Here is an 18,805-nt window from a genome sequence, read left to right on the forward strand (position 1 = left end):
GGCTTCTCTTGCTGTCAGAGATGTATTGTCAGCTTAAATTTCTTTGCATTTCAGCAGGAATTTTGAGGAGCACTTCTTTCTCTGTTCCATTTAACCTGACTCCTACTCTGGTCACATGAGCGAGTTAATTTTCTCACATCTGCAGTGGGGAAGGAATGCAACTTAAAACTGGTGCATTTTAATCTGTGGGTATGTGTATATGGTGTGAGCAGTATTACACTTACCTAATGGGAGAAGGCAATGAAATAGGGCTAGGGCAATCAAATTTTGTCACAAAAGAGGTAGATGATGGGAATATGGACTTCATAACTTGTCTCATAACAGCAATTCCAGAGTTCTTACTGAAATCTGAGTAGGAATAAAGCTTGTCTTCTCTGTATACAGAATTGTCTGAGCTTCTAACACAGTAATGCCCACTCACTCCTGAATGATTACTTTGGATTTAGGGATTCATTCTTATTCTTCGTGCTGGTGTGTGCATCATAGGCTTGTGAATGTCTTGGGAAGTGAAAAAGCATAAAGCTTTAGAAAACTTACAGTTTGGTCCTGCATTAAATAAACATCTTCCTGTAGCATTTGCAATATCAGGACAAGAAACTGATTTTAGTGCTTGTGAAAGTGGTCAGGAGAGGTGAAGGTGAAGCTATTTGTATTGTTAAATATCTACAGAATGAAAAAAAAAATCATATATTTGAGTAGTACAGTTTTTTTTTTAACTCTACCTTTAAATAATCAGAGCTTTACAAAAGCAAGTAGAGAATATTTTAATCTTTAGGCTAATAACTGCTCCTTCAAGGAAATGGAAATACTTTTCTGAATAGAAATACTTTTCTCTTTGAATCACCATCTAAATCAATCATTTCTAAGGAGCAGAAGCATTAAATACTGAGTGGCTTTGCCTGAATTTTACAATGCTTTCCTGTTACCGGACATGTCCTTCTCTAGATGTTGTCAGCTTCATTACTAGGTTTTTGAAGACCTTGTAACCTCGAGGCAAAGCCATTCTATGCCTAACAAGTACAGCTGTCTTGTCTTGAAAAATGTGACTACAGAGGAAGCAAAAAACCACCTAGAAAGTGCTGGAGCCCCTTTCCCTCCCCATTTTCCTCTGATGGGTCTGCAAGGACTGCAGATAGTTCTCATTACAATTCACACAGTCATTTATCATAAAATAAGATGTAGGGATCTCTACTAGCTTTACTAGGAATATTAAATAATTACTGATTAATGCATGGGCTTTTCTAGGATAAAGTCTACCTACAGCAGGCGTTTCCTCTGATAATTTCCTTTGTGTGTTTGCATCATGTTCTTCTCTCTATCTCCACATGTCAGTACAAGTTGAAAGGGCAAAGTAGAATTAATGGTTGCTGGGATTATCTTTTTTGCATTGTCAGTACTGTTGTCCTGTGGAGCCCAGCAACCCATCTTTCATCCTTAGTTTGGTGTTTCTCACTTATCAGGAACACAATTAGATCTTCTGATGTTGCCTTGAAGGATTTGACTTGTGGCCCTTCCATAGTGGTGAGATGAGATCAGATAATATGTATGTCTGCCAATTAGGAGAAAAAGGTGCTCTCATGCATTGTTTCTTTCCCACTTTGCCTTGAGAGTTTTCTGGCTTTACTTCTGCTGTTGCAAAGGTATAAGAAAGGATTAAAACAAACGAAATCAAAGAAGTTACTCCTGGTGATCTATAAGATAGAATTGTTTCTGTCTTGACTTTCTGTGCTTGAGCTGCTACATCAGATTTATTATGGGATCTATATGTAAGAGATATACTGGCTGCTTCTTCCAGTTTGGAGGCGTGTTACCTACTTTGGTTATATTTACAACTAAATATCCTTAGCTCACTGCTGTGCCTTCCTTATCTTTTAAATTGAAAACTTATGCTTCCAACAATATCCAGAAAAATAAGAATGCATCAGGGATCATACAAAAGCCTGCTTGTTTATGGGAGACCCATTGTAATGTCTGGCTCTTGTTTCCTTGACTTGGAGTGAATGGATGGAGAGACAGCAACTGCATTTACAATCAAGCAGGGGGTAAGGTGTTGAACTCCTCAAGCCCAATACCAGTAAGTACTAAGCTGGCATGAAGCAGGGATCTGCACAAAAGCTCCATGAGAGCTGTAAACTACTAAGGCCACTTCCCTGCTCGATTCCATCTTCTCCGTGATGGTCCTTGGCTCCCAAATGGTTGTTCCAGCTCCTACTCAGCTTCACAATTTTGTTCCAGACCTCACCCTGGCTTTCCCTGTGTCCTGTCTCGTTGGCAGGCTGGTCTCTGTGTTCTTGCTTTGTCCTTTTGGACTGATCCATGCAGATTTGCTGGAATCCAGACTGGGACTGAAAGTTTGTGTTTTTCTAGTGTTTTGAAATGGTGCCTTCCTGGCTTTGTCTGTTTCCTGTCCCTGGCTCTGTAGTCCCATCCCCCAGACAACTTGGTTTTGCCAAGTGCTGGTAACAGACCTCAAGTTTTCTAATAATAATTAGCCATACCAGGCCTTAAAACTTGTCAGGCCTTGCCTGGGTTTATATGGTCTTTAAATCTATTGTAGTTTAACTTTAGCTTTATGTATAAAATTACTTAAACTTTTCTGCCTCTAACTAGTTCCAGAACCAGATGACTACTACCTGGCCTGTCCCAACCTTAATAGCAGAATTTTCCAATGGTAAGGTGCCTTTTGCCTATCCTGTTGTTTTGAGCTTATTTTTAGCTATACTATTACCTGATTTACTTTAGGTTTTTCTTCACTTTGTGCAGTTGTGTGGTTCTTTCCCAAAAGATACTCTGCCACATTTTTTTGTATCATACCTTGTATAGAGAAGGAATTGTGGCTCGACTAACCCTGAGAACCATTAGGGGAGGAGAAAATGTAACCTACTTACAAAATGGAACATAAACATGCAAAAGTAACCTAGAATGGATATAAGACCCAGGAAGAAAAAGATCACCATCAACATCATTCTCCTCCCAGCTGACAACTCACTGCACTGAAAGGATGAGAACTTGACATCAGAAGAAAAGGATAGATATTTATTTCTAGGCATTTATTGCATTACTGATGATCCACAATAGGAACCGGGTCATTTGAATTGTAAGAAGTGTTTCTTATTTTTTCATTAGATTGCTAGAACATTAGTTAAACTAATAATAAAATATTTTTCTTGGATTTTCATACAATTTATGTCCTTTTAGTTGACCATAAAGAAATTTTGTATGCAACAGCTCTCACTTGTCTATTGGAGTCTTACTGTGATTTATCTGGAATCCAATTTGTTCTTAGTGGTCTAGGTAGAATACAAACATCCTTGAGCAGAGCCAGTATTAAGTGTCAGTAAACTGGCAGATGCTTGGGGCAACGGTGTGAGTGGTGGTAAAATGATGGTGGTAAGCTAGCAAGGAAACTCAGTCTCCTAGCATTGGCCATGTCTGTGCTTGGTCTTCACTGGCTCAGGGATGGTAACTAAGCAGCTAGAGGCACTGTCCTCTGTAGGTGGTCCTAAGTGACGAGAATGAGTAGTCCCTGAAATAAATAACAACAGATCTGCTGCCTGCATCTTGGTTTGGGCAAGCACCTGACCTTGTCATTGTTGGGAAGAGAGACCATGCAAATATCGGGACCAGCAAGATGAATGGTGGTGGGGTGAGAGGGAGGGCTTGAAGACTTTCCATGCTCCCTGACTGCTACTTCTTCCTGCTTGGCAGCTCTGTGTTTTCTGTGTGTCATAAAGCAGGTGTTTTGAGGGCTAGCTGAAACGCATTGGGGGCAGGAGCAGATGGCATCCTGCTAGGGGTGGGGAACTTAACAGTTGTCTTTGGGAGAGAAGCAGTGATTTTGCTGCGTAGCATCCTTATTGCGGTGCATATAGAATATAGAGAGGTTTTGCATTAGAATGGAGTAGAGGCCTTGAAGCAGAATATAGCTGACATTATCCTATCTAGCGTATTTCCCTGGAGAATAAGAGAACCCCATTAAAAAATGAAAGATAAAAGTAACTCTTAGTTATCTCATATTCTCTCTCAGTTTTTAGACCGAATTGGAACACAACCAAAACATCTGAAATGTTCTTACTGCCCACTTCAGCGGCCTCAGTAACGTTGCATGTGAGAACAAGAATACAGAGCCCCTAGAGGCAAACTGTTACTGGAATCCCTACTAGAGATTAGAGGATTCCCTAATTCAAACACTTCTAAGAGTCTAAAGCTGGTACGTTGAGTCTTCTGGCTTATATCAAGTCTTCCGTCTCTTAAACTAAAAAAGCTCCTTTTTGCTTAAAGAGATGGAGCAGTCTCTTTCACCTTCTGCTTTGACCAGCTACGTGCTGCTGGTGTATGCTGCTTAGCAGCTAATGTGTTCTTTGAAGAAGTGGCTGCACTCAAGTGCTCAGTGAAGGAAATTTCTGTCGTGGAAGAAGATTGTAAGATTTATGAAAACGCACCAGAAAAACTTTAACAGAATCCTGATGTTTACTGCAAGTATAATTATTTCAGCTCATTAGGTTCAGGGCCAAAAATGCATTTCTTTTTTTTTTTCAGTGCTGTTCTATTTAGCACATGGCTGCAAGAAGGCTTTATTAAAGGAAGGAAATCATAGCACAGCCCTTGAGCTTTTATGCCAAGATGTCTCATCTCTATGTACGCTCTCTTAAAGTCGCATAAAGGAACTAGAGCTATATTTGGTTGGATCATATTTCTGATGCGATATTTTTAGCAAGCATGTTTCATCACCCACATCACAGAACAGCTGTGAGCCTAAGATGCGGTTCAGTGTCTTTTCATTAAAGCTTCCTTCATCTACAAGATCTTGGAACTAATAACTGTGACCAAAACGAATCTGCCCTCAGGCAAGAAATGGTGGACACAGAGCCGTTCATTCTCACTTGACTCCTTGTGGGAAGGTTGAGACTTAACTAACTTGCAGCCAGAAAAGGATAAATTTGCTGAGGCTGTGAAACAGTAATCGATTGACCCTGGGCTGTGCCGAGTGGCTGCGTCATGGGCCAGATTCCAGGCGCAGCTCAGCCGCGTGCCACTGTGGCTGAAGTAGCGGTAATAAGATGGCTATAGAGAAGCAAAATTCTGCTGTGGTTGTCACGGTGGAATTTAGGGTGAGGTAACCACAAGAACAAAACCACAGCACTCAGTGGCATCAAAACTGAAATGTATTTACTAAGTGGGTGTGTAGCATTTTCTGTTCAAACATGTGCAGGTGCTAGCTTGTTCACTCTGTATGGAACACATACTAGTCAAGGTCCAACTGTGGCTGGTGTCATGGAGGTGGGGGAATGGGATGCTTGTTCCAGCTGGTCAAGAGTCTGAGTCCTTACTGGGACCCAGCTGAAGGACTGGGGCTGGCAGGCATCTCAGCTGCAGGAAGCTGGCCTACCTTGTGCCAGAGAGATGCTGGAGGAAGGTCAGGGGAGACAAATACAGTCACAAAGTTGGAGAACTAAGGAGGAAAAATGTCGAAAGCTGTTCTAAAGATTCTCAGAAAAGGGGGTACCAAGAAACTTAAGATCCATCTTTTATCCAGTTGAAACATGAGATATTTCCTGGTTTCTGGAGCTTGTGACCCTCTAGCTTGAATTTCACACCTTTGCTTTTGAAGTTTAGGGTGGCTGACTTTGAATTCTGAGGACCTGAGAGGCTAAAGAACACAATGTATCTTTATAATTGCATGGGAAGAGCACAAAAGAAAGAAGTAACTGAGCAGAATACTTAGAGAAACAGGCATATCAGAAGTGTTTGCAAAGAATTAAAGATCCTCTATGCAGTCCTTGAATTGAAGGGCTGAGTGTCCAAGAAGGTTCGTGATACAGCAAAGTTCAGAGCCTAAAGCAAATGGATGTGAAACAAGAAGTGGCTGTCCTGCTAACTTAGTGTGGTCCTAAGCAAGTCAGTTCTTTGTTGTAGACCTCAGTTTTCTACATTTGTGCATTCCACATCTGATTCGTTGCAATTGCAAGGTCTTAACCTTTTTATTTCCTTTGATATCCTGTGAGTCGTGGGATATTAATGGGGCTTCCAGTTATACATTTTTTCCTTCACAGTTTTGGTAGAGTGGTAACAACTGAAAGAATAATTTTGCTTCATGTCATCTGGAGATTTGGTCTGTATTCTTTTACTTCTCTGACATAATGTCTCAAAATGTTCCACAGTTTAAAAAACATTGCCCTATTTTGCAGGGGAACAAACTGAGGCATCAAGAAAGCAGTAACTGGCGAGGCGCACACAACCATTGTACGGCAGAGCTTGGAGTAGCGTTCCCCCCTGCACAAGCACTTCTAATTAATGCTTTCTGAATTGCGTAATATACTAGTGGGCAGGAGCAAATTTCTGAATCAAACACTGCTTACTTTGGGCAAAGTTTGGGTTTGGATATGAGTCCTGGTCTGACAGTTTTACCAGACAGGATGTGTTTTCAAAACATCCAAAGCATCTTCTGCTAAGCCTGTCACATCCAATTGTGATCTTGTCAGACCTTGTGTCATGAGTGGTAGTAGAGCCAGAATCTCATCTTGTAATTGAGTACTCTTTTTAAAGCATTGCTGCACAGATATATTGATTCCTTCCCAGATATAATTTGCAATATAGTTGAGGATCTGGAGAGGAAAGAAGGATGCAACTCCCATCAGTCATGAAGTATCTTCCAGGTTTCTGATGTTACTGGGGAAAGGCTAATTTACACAGCTATTCCTGCAGCTAAACAAATCTATCACTTCAGTACACAGATCACAAACTTCTTCTCATCTCTCTACTTTCTAAGCAGGATCTATATATTAAAATATGAGATTAAGTGACTTTTCTCATGGATTTTATGAGCTTTGAAACGGGACCTACCTTGACTCTGCTGTAAGCCAGTGGGAGCTGAACTCACTTATGAATTTAGCCCATTAATCAATTGACTGCTATAGCAGTAGTCTTTGAGGTGAACAATAATGATTTACATTTAGCAGATAAGACCTTGGAAGCCACAGATGTAAAGTCACTTCTGTTATACTTTTACATACTTATAAAGCTTTTCATTCCTCAGTGTACTGGATGGTTGGGCTATCCAAGAAAACAGAGAAACCTAAATAGCATATGTCTAATAGTGTGTGGAGTTTGATGCTTCCCATCATAAATAGGGCTTGGGACCCACCGCTCCAATCACTGGTGATTATGGACCACATTTGCTGGATCCAGAGTTAGGGCGTCTCTTCATTATGTTCCCCGGTACTCTGGTTTCCAGGATGGCTCATCAGCCACAATACAGAGTGATGCTGGTACATCTGTGTGTTGTGAATCCTAGAGCTAGCATGGTGCCAGATTAAGCCTAGCAGGGTTTATTAGTTCTGGCTCTGGACTGTGCTTCAGTGGCTGTGCCATTACTAGAACCAAGATGATACTTAAAACAGCCTGGACACATTTGTGGTGCTGTGCCTTAATTTATTATCCAGCTGGACCTGAACTGTCTCTGCATCCATGACATGGACAGTTGGTAAACCAGATAATCCACACAAAGAATAGATTAAGATGACTGTCACTTAGTAGGTCAGGTGGAAGACTGTGCTCTGGCTTCTAGTGTACTTTCTTTAACCGCAAGGTATCTCTGCCTACCAGAGGGCAGTTAAAGTCTGTCACCATTGCTGCAGGAACATTCAGAACAGCTCAGTTTGGGTCTGTTCCAGTGAGTACTCTGCCTTCCTGAAAGGCAAGGCTGTGGCAGATGTTCTTTGGCTTAGAAAAGCAGGTCACTTAACTTGTTTCTGCTATTGCGTTCTCCTGAGGGCATGGGAATCACAGATCAGATCAGGGTCTAGGTCTGTTTCATCCTCTCTTCTATCTTGAAGTCCCCAGGTGGCTCAGGGGACGTTACTATGCCCTGTTGCAAGCACATATGAGGTAATCTGTTCTTCCTATCCCCCCGCTTCAGATTGACTCTGATCTCTAGCTGCTAGCTTTGCAGTCATCCTCATCAAATACTGAAACCATTCCTGCGGTGTACACCAGAACCCTGTTGAAATGATACCAAAGTCTGTTGGGTGTCAGGCCTCTGATATGCTTAGTGCAGTGTCCCCTGCCTGCCACATACAGGAAGCAAAATTGATTGAGTGAGGTATGGAGTAAACTGGGAAGGAAAAAAAAAAAAAAAAGGAAAAGGGAGAAAAAAATGCAATCCACAGCTTAGAAAAACCTAATTCTCTCAAGGCGTATTGAAGTCTGCAGAGCAGTTATCTTTCTGTGTGACTCATAGCAACCAGCAGTGTATCCTCTAATAGCCTTGGTGAGATTGAAGTTTTGGTGATTGTGGTCATGTTGTTGGCTCTCATCTTTTTTTTCCCAGAGCCTTTCAGCACTGCCCCATATCAGAGCTTTGCTTTCACTAGGTGGGGGAATGAGTGGCCTGACAGCTTTGAAGGAAATGTTTAATAAAAATTGATGGATACAGCCCAAGAAGCTCTCCTTCCATTATTCTTGCCGGGAGTAAAGTTATTAAGCTTTGATGGAGTCATGGTCTCTGCTGAAGTATTTTGTGCCTGAGATGCTCATGTTTACTGGGTTTGAAAGCTGGTGGAGGGGAGAGAGATAGAGGGAGGTGGTTTGTGAGGGGAATTCGGAAACAAAATTAATTTGATCCATAATGGGAGGTCAGGAAATACTAGCAAAGAGAAACGCGAGCAGACTTTAAGGTCAGAGTCTCTCCTTTTCCCATAGGTATAGCAGATAAATATCTGCTCTATCAGTTAAATATCCACCTTTGAGGTGGCTATCTTGCTTGCATTGTATTTTCTATGTAGGAAAGCAGAAAATGTTTCTCTGAGTGAGAAGGATATTGCTCAAGCAAGAGATTATTTTTACTGTTTAATTCTGGCATCCTCTCTCATGTTCCAGTACCCCTGTCTGAGTGGTGGAGAGGCTGCAAGGTGCAGTACAGACACCAGGGATCCTTTCCATGTGGGCATGTGTAGCTTAGAGAAACAGATCTGGGGGCAGATCTGAGGTGGACAGTAAACACGACTGGGGCAGTCTGGCTCTCCAACAAGTTTTCCTCTCCTTGGACCATGTCAAGTCTCCTCTTCCAAGGCCACACCCACCCACCACAGCCCTTGAATGAAAGAACAGAATATCACTTGTTAGTGCTTCCTTCATACCTTTTTCACCTCTTCTCTCATTTTTTTCACCCCTCTTTTCTCAGTTTAACATTGAAATGAAAAATACATTTGGACACTTTATGCCTTGATCAAGAGGTATGTCAGTGTCCAGCAGCAACTTTCACTGGTAAAACCCAGTTTAACTTCCCAGTTGCTCATTCACATCTACCCTCACAACTTTTCTGCCACAGTAAATGCAGGATTTAATAATACAATTCTTCAGCAAGCATCCTTCTGAGAAACACTGCTGTTCCCCAAATGGCAAAGGAGTCTGGTTTGTATTAGCAATACTTCATAAGACCTAACTAAATATCAAACTGAAGGGTCATAGTGTGTGCTTTAATGTGTGAAAAAGCCTCATCCTCAGGTTTGAACATCGCTTGGTCAGGCATAAAAGTACATGTTTACCTTACAGAAAGTGGACGATTTGTTAGTAGTTGTTAATAGTGTTGAGGTGGTCAGTAATTTCAGTAAAAAGGACAAGATCTATCCAAAGGAAATCTCTCGGCTGCACAGGTACGTAGGAGTTCAGATTAGCTTGCCAGCTGGGCAGTATATAATGAAAAAAAGCCTTTGGAGCTTATATGGGGGTCAGTAGATGCAAATGTAGGTCTCTTACTTTTTCCACTGTAACTCTTGTATTTTTAAAATCTGTGTTTGTATTTTGCAAGTAGATTTATTTTATTTTTACCTTGGCTTGGGTTAAGTTTGGTTTCAGGGCTGTCTTCTGGTTATTGTGGTTAAGTAAACTGGAGTAGGAGCTTGCTCTTGCAGTGTCAGGCTCTAGAAATCAAAGTAACACCCAAGGATAAAATGATGTTTCTCTCTTGGATAGGCAGGATTAGGGGTTGATAACATGAACGTGAGTGAAGAAGAAACATCTTCTGATGAGTGCATGCATCTCAGTGCTTTCAGAATATAGGATTATGCCCTGTTAACACTCAGTTCCTTACAAAGTTTTACTAAGTTCTTGGCATCTTCAGCCTCCAGTGGAAATAAATTCTGCCATCTGTCTACATATTGTATGAAAAATGTTTTCCTGTTGCTAGTCTTCAGTTTCCACCTTTCACAGTTTCATTGCACATCTCCCTGTTATGGAATTATGCAACAGAGAACAGAAGCTCCTGGTCTCCCTTTACTAGTATGGTACCTTATTTGATGTACTTTTATCATGTTCTGTCCTTTGTAGCCCCTTTCTAAGGCAAAGAGTTGAAGCCATTTCAGTGTCTCTTTATGTGATCTTTTCAAACCTCTTGACCATTTTTATCACCCTTCCCTGAGCCTTTACTTCTGTGATATTATTCTTTGAGGTGGGAATAGCAAAGGGCCTGCACAGCAACTGCATCACATTGCAGATCATGGTGACATTTGTACTTACTTGTTTGTTGTCAATATTTACTTGAAACCTCCCAGAATCATGTCTGGATCTTCACTGTTCATGTCACATTAGTAACTCATAGTTATGTTGAGATTAAGTAAACATAGGTACTTCTTCCACCTTATTGGGCCTGAATTATTAATGATACTAAATAAGTTGAGTTCTGAGGCTGATCTTTGAGTAAATTTATTTTTAACTTCCATTGGACTTCCACTACCCTTTCAGAAAGACATATTTCCCAGTAGACATCTTCTTGCAGTTCTGAAGCTAATTTTTGCTTTCTTCAGCTCATCTTTTGTTGTCCCATGTCCAGAATATGATTCAGAAATCAGAATGAGTATTGCATTCGGGGAATTTGAGCAGGAACGAACTAGAAGGCTCTCCAAATATCCTTACAAGCTTTCTGCCTGCTTATTTTTTTAATGCAATGGAATTTATAAAGTACAACAGAAATCTCTTGCTGAAGAGACAGAAGTTGCCATGCTGTTAACTGACTGAATGTTAGAAAGCTCTGGTGATATCAGCATGTTTAAGGAAACCTTAGAGCATGACAACCACTTATTGAATATTTCAGATTAATAAAGCCATACACTTAAGTTCTGGGCAGGAACAAACGTTATCAATAAAATAAGAACTGCTTACTGAATCTCATGGGTGTTGCAGTGATAATAGCTTGAGGAAATTTCTCTTAGGCTCAGATTGGTAAACCATGCATTTTGAAGGAGGCAGGACTGGACTTCTGCCCCTTCTGTCATCAGGTACATTGGAATGTCTATAATATCTTGCATACTGGCAACCGGGAAGCTCCGGCGTTGCTCTTTTTGTCCTATGTGTCTAAGAAAGGTAAGCAATCAACTTATGCTTTCTCAGTTTTTTATTCCTTTCTCCCTTTCTTTTTAGTTAAATCGGAGGAAACTCTTTCCAAAATTGTCCTTATTCTTCATGCACAGAAGAGGATATATCAGGATTCCAATATATATTAAACATCCTGCAGTGAGGGTTTTGCTTGTAACGAATAAAAGTGAATGGCTTTGTTGGTTTTTTCCTTGCAGTTTTCATGAGCTAGTAAAGAGGAATTTGCCTGTAAAATACTCTCTATCCCTTAAAGAAGAAAATCCTGAAAAGTTTCTGGAACTGTTTTTAAATGTCAAGTTCTGAAAGAAACATAAACGAACCACTTATCTTTAGCTCTTTGGTATAAATTTACTGGCTTGATTTACTGTATTAGTTTCCTGTGAAAAATTCCCTAGGCATATATATGCTCCCATGGCCTGATTTGGGAATCCTTTAAACGCAGTTTTGATGCGTACAGAGGGAGCAGGCATTCAAGGAAGGCTTTGGTTGTTAAGGTGAGAGGAGAACAAGTGATCATAACCTTCAGCTCTCAGTGAGACCATTATCTTGTAGGTAGCACTACATTTGTTTAAACAAATGAAGATGAAACGAGTCTGTCTGATATTGCAGTACATGTAAATTACTAATGGGAGCTGTCTCACAGGAACTGCCTCTTGGGTGAAGATTTAGGTTAGGGCTTATTTTGTCTGTATGTCATGTTAAATGCGCCTGATCTTGATGGATCTGATACTTTCTACATTGCAGCAGAGTTGCTTGCTTGATTGGAGTACAGTTGATTCGCCTGAAGTTGAAGTGTGACCATGGCTGAATTTGGATATTCCTAGCATGAACTGTACATGTGATTACTGGGAAGAGGGGAGGGTTGATATGTGACTGAGCTTAAAAGCTGGCTCCCAGCATTCCCTATCTTCTTTCTGATTCAAGTGATGAGATTTCAGCATGCAGGGTACTAATCCAACAGAAAGCAGCTAATCTTCTTGTGCCTTTACTCCAGTCCTGTAAAGCACTCACACTCCAAACAACAAAATAGTAGAAACTAGGAGCCAGAATATCTAGTCAGGCAGTCATTGCTTAGGCAATATTCTCAATAACTTCTGTGGCAGTTTTGCCTGTATCAGAATGGTAGGATTGGGTTTCAGCTCTATTTCAATCTAGTTTATTAAAGGGCTTGAGATGCCTCTGCTAGCATGGATCTTTTCTCTGCGGAAACCAGTTTGGGTACGTACGTACAGTACAGGAGAAGGGTCTGGCACAAGCTGAGCTGTGTTGAATAGATATTCGGTACTAGAACAACAACAAGTGAGGTGTGACTAACGTGAGGGGCTGAGGAAGAAAAAGAGCAGCTTGGGTGCTGCAAGTCAGAGGCAGGCACTCCAAAAATCAGTGCGTGAAAAGCTTGTGTAACACTCGCCTGGATTAATCTTGTGCCCACAGGCAGTCACTTGCTTTCTGAAGAACTGCAGTAATTAATGCATTTCAAACAGGAAAGAGGTCATTGCTTGTGGTACAGTAACTTCTTTAGTGGAAATGCATTCCTTCAGTACTGAAGCATGTTTCAACTCCCTTTGGCTATTACACTGAAAAGGGACTTCGCAACAGTATAGCGAACAGATGGAAGGAATATTCTGGAATTTCATTTATTCTCCCGTGATTGGTGGTGTTTGTCTACTCCATTAGGCAGTGCTGGTGGGTGCTTCCCTGCTCTCCCCTGCTGCCAGCATGCCCCTGATATTTAAAAAATGACACACAACTTTCAGAGAGAGAAAAACCTTCAATTGAAAATGCTCATTCCTAACACAAAGAGAAAGGCACAACGCTTAAATCCTTGGAGAAGAAAAGAGTGGAAAATACTGGAAAGCAAGGAAAACAGCAGCACTGCCTGGTCAAAATAGCAATTATTGGTGTGCATTAGCCTATAGTGCAAGAAAGCTTGAATCATTAATCCTTATTAAAGTCCACAACTCAGTTAGTTAAATTTGTCTAGAGATGGAGCTTGACAACTGTTGTTGCAGATAATTCAGACATGGCCCTCTTCTGTGATGCAGTATCAATACCCTGTGGTAGTCAATTTTTCCATTAGGTTGGTAGACAAGTGGTAAAGCATACAGGACTAAATTTAGCTTTAGCACATACACAGCGTAACCAGAGGAACCTGTTGGATTTGGTCTGGTTCTGTGCAGAGGTGACTCTGTCACCTTCAGTGCTTCTTGCCTTGTGCTCTTTCTGCCCAGCAGTGCTGCTTACGGGATTTTCCTCTGGGGGTATGGGAGCACATAACCAGTGACAATGGTGGTACTTTCTGTGCAGGCTTGCGTATGCACGTCAAGGACAGAGAGAGACGTCACTAGTGTAGCTCCACAGTGACTTACCACAAGAAAGGAAGGGCTGGATTTGCGGTCATAGGTGATGGATTTTATTATTTTCTTCTTTCCTTACCTTTACATTCCTAAAGATTATTTTAACATGATAAAATGTTGCAGAAATTCTAATGTAGTAAAATGTTACAGAACACCAGAATTGGATTTTTTTGACAAATAGAATACAATTTTTTTTTTATCAAGTGATTAAACTTCTTCTATCAAGTGATTAAACTTGGGTTAAGGAGCTATCTTTAGAACTGAATTTTTCCAATAAAACTCCTATTTATTCATTTAGATACTTTCTGCTGAGGGGATAGCTAGTGCCTCATTAAAGTCTGGATTAGAACAACCCACATGTTAGAGCAGATTCCCAACTGTTAATAATTTTGTCACTTTGTTGCCATTGTGGCTAAAATTCATGATCTCTAGCTGAAATCAGATGTTGCTTAGTACCTTCATTTAGCAATATTTCTGACTTCAGTGCCTTCTTCATATTTCCATATGTAACCCTGCAAGGATGTACGGAGGAGGATGCAATTATCAATTTATGTAAGATGATTGAGAAACAAGTGAGGGAGTTATAAGGCATGGAAAAAAATATGGACAGGAATTTGCAATAAAACCATGAGGAGGCTTACCAAGTGAAAGACCAAGGGCTGGCTGGGGCTTATCCATATCCATGAAATACTTGCAAGCCTGAGACATAATTTTTCACAGGGAGTTCTGGAATGTAATCCATCATCATTCAAAACAAACCAGCCATTCTCTGAAAGCTATTTAGGTCATGAGATGTCACCACACCTGACCACAAAATCCATCATGCTGGGGAAACCAATGGCCAGTGCTTCGCATTACGAAACAGTGTGAGGCAGAAGCTGTATTTATCTTTGTTAGAATTGACAGATCGCCCCTGTAGCTTCAGATTAGCTCACACTGACATACCAGCTCCATATATTACAATCCATCAGGGTGATCTCCTTTGGAACAGACCAGCTGCTACTCTAGCTTGAGGATTTCTGGGTTTGTTGATGTATTTGGAACACTGCGAACATATATAAGAAGAAAGGCTCCTTTTGAAATGCTAAACAGCTCTATTTTTTATCCCTAGCAATTATCTTCGGTGTTGGATTGTTCCCTCCTCCCATCCTTCATATTTATTTCTTTTCTTGAGTCTGCGAGGGTATTTTGCGCTGGTGAACATTTTCACCCTGACAGCCTTGCTTCCATTTATGCAGCACTGCAGCACAGCCTACAGCAGTGCAATTTACATCACATCTTCAGGGTCCCCAGAAGACTGAATAGCAAGTTCAGTCTCTATACCCCATTGATGCATTAGAGAGTCTTTTGAGCTCACCAAACTTCAAACTAAAACTGTTGCTTCTACGCAGAGGACACTTGTCTGTCAGCATCACAGTAACTTTACATCTGCTGCAGTGCATGTCAGACCAGAGCTGATTTAATGGAGCAGGCTGATAAAGAGATATTTCTTTGCTACACAAAGGAAATAAAGAAATAAATGTTTCTTTTATATGCTGAGATTTGGTTCTCACTGATGGGTATTTCTAAGTGTCTGACATTTTATCAGGCAAAAGATGGAACTTTCTTTCTCTTTGACCTGGCTTTGTTCTTCTCATTCTATTACATAATTGCAAAAGAATGGCTAGTAGTGGTCAATAATGAATGCCAAAGCATTGTGTGAGCAGGTAAAACCTATAATGATACTTCCCTAGAGGATACTCCCAAGTATTCCTGGGCCTGAAGAGAAGTCTTTATATTTAGTAGCCTTTGACAGATTTTTCTTCCATTAATCTGTCCAATTGCTTTTTGAATCTAGGCAAACTTTTATGAGCTACAGCACCTATGGCATGAGTTGCATTGGTAAACTACTTTCCACTTAATAATGTGGAATTCCACTGCTGGAGTGACATCTGAGCAGATTTAAGGGGAGATCATCTATACTCTAAATTACATAGCTGTTAATAAATATACAGAATATTGTAAAGATATTTATACATTTTATAAAACATACTAGTAAAAATGTCCAGATCTGGATGGTATTCAGCCAAGAGTTCTGAAAGCATCCAGGGATGAATAGATGAATATTAGCATTAGTAGGTAATCATCTCTTGCTTAAAACCACCTTATGATCTGGAACACTGCGAAGAGACTGCTGAGGCTTGTCCAGCCCTTGGCCTGTTCCCCTGCTGCTCTTCTACATTGGCACCAGTGATACTGCCAGAGAAGACCTGGAGCATGTCAAGAATGACTTCATGGTTCTGGGGGTGAGGGTCAAGGGCAAGACAGCACAGGTGGTTTTCTCCTAACCTCATTCTTAGAAATTGCTAAATTATTGTAGGTGAAACTCTAAAGAGTCAGCTTGAGGCAAGCACCTGTTATGGAAAACTTTATTTGGAACAGTTTGCAGTTTGACAGGTTTTATACTGAAAAATGTATTTTAGAGGAATGATTAGGCAACCCCACTGCTGTTGGCACTTATCAACTCTACTTAAAATTGCAGTCTGATCCAAAAATACAAGTCTAGAATTTTTGCGGTCTGCCATACTTTATTCTTTTAGATCGTATTATTCAGACAAGAAGCTGTTACAGTGCTCGTAGCAGAACCTTAAGAGACCTTAACAGACCTTAAAAGATGCTCAATAAATAATTACAAACTAGTCACTGGCATTGTTTGCTAGTGGAAAGTACTCCATTAAACTGAAATAACCTGGTATGCTTCAAACTTCATACCATGATGGCTTATAACCAGCCGCTTACCACACACACGTTTTTGCCAGCTGCTTGGCACAAACATTGCAGCTGCTCAAGCATATGGTATCACTGATAGGAGAAAAAAGCTGTGGGAGACCTCAAGGAAGCTTCTGAAAACTGTGTTCAGGAGGTTTGGAATGTGTGCTTGAAGAAAAGCCCTCTGAGAGTGAATGAGTTCTACTTTTCATCCTGGTGCTATTTATCATGAGAGGCATGAAATAAGTACAGTGATAAAAGTAATGCAACTCCAGTGCCTTCCCCAGTGTTGTGCTCGACTGTGGCCTCATGGTTTAACAGCAGACCAGGCTTCTGCATCCGAAGGTCTGCCACCAACTTCCCGTGTAAGTTTGGGACAAATTGTTTCACTTCTTTTGGCTTTAGTTTAGTTTTTCTCACTTGTAAACAATGACTGACTTAATGGAGGTGCTGTGAAATAGTGTTTACGGATATTTATGATCTTGGATTGTTAAATTGAAGGCCTGGTAAGATTAAGTCCTCATTTTTTGGTAGATGGCTTCAGGTATGATTGAACTGAAGTTTTAAGTAGAACATGTGAAAGTTTTCATCAGAGCTGAGGTTCTTTTTAAATTTTGATTAATTTGACCTCTTGGTAAATAACTACAAAGGAATACTATTCTCTTTCTGCTGCACTGAACTGAACACATAGTGAAAGTTTAATGGGGATGGAATCATCAAAAGGATGATGGAGAGAGTTCTTTTCTCATTGGCATTTATTTATTTTAATTCTGTCCTTGTCCTTACTTGTTATCTCACAAATGTTGATGAACAATCAGCTAATTCCTGGTATGCTTACTGAATTTTCTTTCAATTTTCTTTCATAAAGATGGAGCTATGATGTTATCAGTAGATGTACATAGGTTTTTCTTCTTGCAAATAGAGGAAGAACAGAAATGATCATCAGACATTTTGAAAGCATTTCTGAGTCAGTGATAGGAGATGGCAGTTTCTTAATACCTGGCAACTGGTCTTAATCCCAATCAGTTATGTAACAGCTGCAAGTGAAAGCATCCAACATGTTTTTTATGGTTTATGTGAAAGGAGTAATTGGATTTTGTTTTTTACAATATTTCGTAACATTAGAAATACTACCTGTATTGCTGTAAATGAGCAGTGTAGTTTGTCTTTTATGTTTCAATAAGATGGAAAGCTCTAGTATAGTTAGTGATACAAAAAGGCTTTCGCTCGAGGAGCAAGAATAAGTGATACCAGCTAGTATGTGATTGTCCCAGTAGCCTTTCATAATTTCCCCAACCTGACTGTACCATCTAGTGTCGATGTAGCCTCGGTGGGACGTGCATCCCTGTAGTAGGAAATGTTCTAATTTGCAGACCAGCTAATGTTCTTGGCAGGGAAATGGGGACTGAATGGCCCATGGGAACTCAACTTTTCTTTTCCCACAGAGCTGGATTTTCTGTCAACTGGGAAGAAGAACAGAGAGAATTCTGGCTGCTCATTCTTGGAGATAGCTTGCATTTTGCCAAACTCAGCATACTAAACTATACCCGTACCTAACGTTAGCTGATTTAGCTTTGTATATATTTCATATATTTGCTGTATAAACCCTTTCATTATTTGTACTGCTTTTACTTGAATTCCTTTACTGGAGAGTCTGTGCATTCCATTCAGGCCTAAGGCAGTCTATAGAAAGGCTCCCAGTCAATTTAATGGGATCAAAATGGAAAAAGACATATAATAATTTATAAAGAATATTAGATGTGCTAGTAAATCCCTGAAACTAAACACTGCTTTATGATTAATAATGAATGTTGCTGGTATATTTCATTAATGTGTGACCTACACATTCTTTTTGGAGCCTCAAGCTTGAAGAGAACAAAGGAAAGAAATTAAAAGGGTGTTCTTGTACCAGTTCGGGATTGGTTTCTATTGCTACTTTCCATGTCATAGTTTTTGTAGTACGCGTATTAATCTAGATGCTATTCAATGACAGGATAAGCTGGTGGATGTAATTATAGGGTTTTTATCTGTACTTCAGCCAACCGTGGTGAAAATATTGATTTGTTTATGATTTCTTATTCTTTGGAGTAAAGTTACTCTTAAGAATGACTACTGAAATAATTTACTGCAGCCATAACTTGTGTATGCAATGAGTACGGTGTAGCTAACTGGAAATGTGTTAAATAATTTACTACAGCTAATAGTAATAAATACTGAGGAATCACTGATATCTCATCTTTAGTTGCATAAACACCCCTTGTCACTGTGGGACCTAGGTAGTTGCCGCTATTCTTTGTTACTTTCACACTTACATTCTTACCTGCATCAGA

Source organism: Nipponia nippon, unplaced genomic scaffold (assembly GCF_047370975.1).
Source record: "Nipponia nippon isolate SJK-2023a ecotype South Korea unplaced genomic scaffold, ASM4737097v1 scaffold_11, whole genome shotgun sequence".
Lineage (NCBI taxonomy): Eukaryota > Metazoa > Chordata > Aves > Pelecaniformes > Threskiornithidae > Nipponia > Nipponia nippon.